Below are 5,253 nucleotides of genomic sequence, written 5' to 3'. Positions count from 1 at the left end.
CTCTAACATTATCAGTGCCCTCAGACCATACCACAGGCTCGACTGTCAAGATCACCTGTATAACACCGTGATGCGCCATGCCCTCGATCTTAAAGAATTGGCCGAAGAAGCCCCAACTGTTTCGGAAACAATTGAAGCTACGGAGGCATTGGTAAAATACGTCAAAAAGACAGGAATGGCAGCTTTGCTATCAAAAACGGTCAATCAAATGGGAGACACCCGATTTAGCACGGCCTATTTAACCCTGAACTCTGTCCGTTCAGTCTATCAGGAATTACGTCAAAAGCTTGAGGACCGTGCAGAGAGCTGGCGGATCGATGCTGTATGCCCAGACGTACTTCACTTTCTTGTCGAGTTCCTGCAACCATTTTATGAGGCCCAGCGTGAACTTGAAGGAGACCAGTACTCCACAATAAACCTTGTGCTACTGTGGTTTGAGCGACTGAAGAGCCACTGTGGCAAAAAGACGTTGGACCATATCAAGCCATTATTCGGGGGCGGCACCTCCATTGGATTTTGCGAAAGGTGGAAATAAAAGATCTTCACAGAATCGCAACTTTCCTTTGGCCTAAATACAGCCAACTCCGAATGTTGTCTGCATCAGGGAGAGACGACCTTCACCTAGAGGTTCGCAGACAGCTCAGTGACCACCACACCGAGGAGGCGTCCACTGATCCAGGGGAAGGACCTGCGCCCAAGAAAGCTGCAGTATACTTTGAAGAGTGGGAAAATCAGCCTTTGGCAAATGCCGGGGATGAAGTAGAAGAATACTCCACTCATGACCACGTGATGCAGGATGATAGAGATGTCTTGGGCTGGTGGAGAGAACACCATGTAACTTACCCGAAGCTTGGTGTCCTTGCCCGCGGTATCCTTGCCATACCCGCCAGCAGCAGCAGCAGCGAACGCAACTTCAGCGCTGCTGGAAGAACCAACAAACTAGTGATGTGTCGTTCATGAACGATTCGTTCATTTTGAACGAATCCTTACAAGGACTCGAGAGTAACGAGTCCTCTCAAAAAAAGATTTGTTCATTTTCTCGTGGCCACGCATCGGGACTTGCATAGGCTCAGCCAAGGAAACAGAAATGATTCGTTGAATGCAGGTCACGTGGGAAATGATCCAAAGATCTGTATCCGAAGACCGAGTCGGAAAATGAACGAATAATTTCTGTTTCCTCTATCTACCAGTACCATGATCCAAAGATCCGTATCCGGCAGATGAACGATTAATTGATCCGAAGACTTGGTTGGCAGAAGAACGAAACATTGACCCAAAGATCTGTATCCGGCAGATGAACGAATTGTTCACCTCCCGATCGTTCATTTACCCGAGGACACGGTCGGGAGGTGAACAACTCGTTCATCTGCCGAATCGTTCATTGACCCGAAGACACGGTCGGGAGGTGAACGACTCGTTCATCTGCCGGATACAGATCAGATCTCGTTCATCGTTCATTTTCCACGTGACCTGCATAGGCTCAGCACTGGTAGCTAGAGAAAACAGAAATGATTCGTTCATTTTGACTGGGTCTTCGGATACGGATCTTAGGATAATTTTTCACGTGACCTGCATAGGCTCAGAAGAGGAAACAGAAAGGATTTGTTTACCTCGTTCACTTTCGCGTGGCTAGGTTTAGTAAGACGTGAATGATATTCCTTCACAAGTAATAATTACAGGTCGTTATTTTAACTTTTTTGTACTTTACTTAGGGTTCAGCGTAATAGTTTGCCGTGATAATTGAATGCTAGTGTGATAATAAATGACCACTTCAAATCATCTAGACTGTCATGATACAATATTTTAATGCAGGAATTTATCTCGTTCCCTTTCGCGTGGCTAGGTTTAGTAAGACGTGAATGATATCCCTTCACAAGTAATAATTACAGGTTTCGTTATTTTAACTTTTGTGAACTTTACTTAGGGTTCAGCGTAATAGTTTGCCGTGATAATTGAATGCTAGTGTGATAATAAATGACCACTTCAAATCATCCAGACTGTCATGATACAGTGTTATGTTGTTAGTGTTAGTGTCACAATATTTTAATGCAGGAATTTCTCTTACCACCCTCCCCCCCATGATAGTGATGGGAAGTCCCCCCCCCCCCGAAATGAACGAATGACTCAAAAAAAGATTTGTTCATTTTACTGAACGAGATTCAAAGAACCGAGTCGGTAAAATGATCCGAACTTCCCATCACTACAACGAACAGAGGAGGACATCGCTGAAGCCATCCACTGTTGATGCCATCCTCTTTCTCCACAACAACGTGGATTAAACCTCGAAGGTTGGACAATGTACATAGTTTTGTGTAGTGAGTATTCTATTTATCTCCATTTTTGCATTGTTTATAATTTAATTTCAACGTGCATGCTTGTGCATTTAACAGCGCTTGTTTGTTTGAGCGAGTGAATTTATCTGCTGAGTTTAATAAAGGCAGGCTATTTTTTTTTTTAAAACGTACCTCTTTCTCCACAACAACGTGGATTTAAACCTCAAAGGTTCATTTGAGTAAATACATTTATTAAGAGTACCTTATGGCTAACCTGTCTTCACTTCTTCATGTAGAACAATTGTATAATGGTTTTATACAGTGGTATGCCCACAAATGTAATCACTAGGGCTGCAACTAACGATGATTTTGGTAATCAATTCATCTCTCGGCTATTTGTTCGATAAATGTAATGATTATTTCCCATAGCAAATTAAAATAATTACTGAAAATGTTTGAATTTCAACGTTTCATATCAGTGTAATATTCAGAACGAACGAAAAGACAGGCTACTCTGATAATTCACTGATTTGTTACATTGCACTAAACATAACTGAAATAGCGTTAGCAAGCAGCCTCCATGAGACGTTCTGTTTTCCAACATGTAAGTGTAAACCTTAATTTAAGTTATAGATATATGTCTATGATAATTGCTGCTAGACCTCGCTGTTCTTCGGTTCCCACAGCTCATTCTCTTTGAAATGCTGAAAATTAATGTAAACTATCGAAATAGTTCTTCTTTAACTAAAAATAGTTGACCATCATTGAGAAAAATGACAAAACTTTTCTGTTAGCCATGTGTCATATGCAGCAGCTTGTAAAGCTAGCTTCATTTATTGTTTCCATGGTAACAGGAGCCGTCTCTGAATAATTCGCTTTTCTGTTGGCCATTTCTGATATGCAGCAGCAACTAATGCTAGCTTCTTTGATTGTTTCCATGGTAACAGAAGCCGTCTCTGAATAATTCGCTTTTCTGTTGGCCATCTCTGATATACAGCACATAAAGGTATGAGAACGAAGGGCAAAGAAAACGCTGCATGGTGTTGGTCATGCATATGTGACAGTGGCGAGGTAGTTTACTAGGATAGTTTTAATTGTCGACTACGCCACCTAGGTAGTCACCCTAGGACAGATATAGACTCTGTGTTAATTTAGCTCTAACAAGGCAAACACAAGTTCGTAACACTCTTAGGCCAGAGACATTGGTTCCATAAATACAGTTTATTAACAGGTATACAGACAGTAGTAAAAGGAGTACAGGGCAATTATAGTACAGGCTGTTGCCTCTCACACAACAACCAAACAGAGTTATTTCCAGCGTACACACATACACTAAACACACACAGTAGACACGTACAATGTTAGCCAGTGGGCTATGACCCGAATATGAGCAGGTGAGATGGCCAAAGCCTTACGGAGATGGGCCAGTGGTCAGGACTCAAAGGTGGAGCAGGGCAGTGGCTTACCGCAGCGAGCAGGACTTTCCAAGAGGGGGACAGGAGAGGCCCAGAAGACACACACCACACGTGCATAAAACCAGTAAGCACTGCACTCCAAAATAGGGCAACCGTTATGCACACAGCAAGGAAAAGTGAGGGGGTGGGCTCCACCACCTGGGGGTCAGCCTGTCGCTCAAGTGAAACTCACTGCACCTGTCCAGGGAGAGAGATAGAGGCACTGGGGTTAGCAAAACACTTGACAGTAAAGAGGCAGGGAGAGGATTTAATAGTGTGGCTATCCTACTGAGGCTACTTAGCTTTGGCGTAGGGACTTAGGACGGGGTGGACCTCCGACGGTCAGCGGGGAGTAGCGGGCTCTGTCACAGTACCCTGGGTTACCTTAGCTACATGCACACACAGAGGCACACGCACGCACTTCAGCAAAGACACGGTTAGGCTAGTTAACAATCATTCAGAATTACCACCACCATAGTTAACATAGCAGCAGCACAAAACAACAAAACATGCAGGCCAAGCAGAGAGGGAAAAGCAGCAGCCCACTGCACAGCCCCATGCATCAAATCAAAAGAAACCAACAAAACAATATCAGGCAGAGCAAGCGGAGATGGAAGGTAGCATACCCAGCCTAGCCCCATGCATGCAGGAAATCACAGAGAGATACACACCAAGCATGAGCATGCCGGTCAATTATAAACATGTATTTGACAGTAAAACAGAACAGCAGCCCTTCCCGGGTGGAGGCAGTGGATGACCCTCAGCTCAACGTGCCGAGCTGCAATGACTGCACACTCAGGGACAGCGAGTCATGGACGGAGCTATGATAGAGAGGAGGATAGCATTGTTATTCATAACTAATGCGCATTTAAAAATACAGAGCGGTGCTGGTAACTAAACCTGCATATTAAAATACAGAGCGGTGCTGGTAACTAAACCTGCATATTAAAATACAGAGCGGTAGTAGTAACTGAACCAGCCTACCTCCAGCTGATTCCCACCGAGCACCCGGCGTCAGAGCAACCGCTACACCGGCTTTGTCGCGACAATGAACCACTCGTGCTAAACAGAAAAGTGAACGAGCCTTTTTAGCAACAATAAGAAGGTGCCGCAATGGACGAAGTGGCTTAACGCCAAAGTTGCTTACCTTCGGTAACAGCATTAGTCCAAGTAGTGCAATTTGCAATCCCACGCCACCATACAAACTGATGGGCACCCGGAAGCAAAACAAGGTTAGGAGGACGTGTCTCCCCGTGACCTGAGCTGGGCTATATATCAAAATACAAGCCCGCCCAGTAATCAGTGTTTCTTATTACACCTGGGGGGATGGACGGTGGAGGCGTAGCCCACTCTGCCACACATATTTAAACTTGTGTATATGTACAATCATTTTTATATTTCAATGTGTATATTTCACTGCTATAAAAATATAGAAAACAGATGTTTGATGGTTGTTTACATTCAGGGCCGTGTCCAGACATTTTTGATAGGGGTGGCATGAAGTGTGAGCAGGAGCGCCTGCGCAG

The 5,253-nt window shown here is 44.3% G+C and overlaps 1 long non-coding RNA gene across 1 annotated transcript; it reads right to left on the bottom strand.

Annotated features, from left to right (window-relative positions):
* Positions 1 to 4,139: 4,139 nt before the first annotated feature.
* Positions 4,140 to 5,049, bottom strand: LOC116220723. The gene is made up of 3 exons (XR_004163815.1): positions 4,875 to 5,049; positions 4,712 to 4,789; positions 4,140 to 4,548 (listed from the first exon to the last, which is right to left on the bottom strand). It is a non-coding gene; the product is annotated as an uncharacterized LOC116220723 (long non-coding RNA).
* Positions 5,050 to 5,253: the final 204 nt, after the last annotated feature.

Source organism: Clupea harengus, chromosome 6 (assembly GCF_900700415.2).
Source record: "Clupea harengus chromosome 6, Ch_v2.0.2, whole genome shotgun sequence".
In the NCBI taxonomy this organism is placed as follows: domain Eukaryota; kingdom Metazoa; phylum Chordata; class Actinopteri; order Clupeiformes; family Clupeidae; genus Clupea; species Clupea harengus.
The sequence above is the reverse complement of the archived record's forward strand: the minus strand, read 5'-3'. Positions and strand labels throughout refer to the sequence as shown.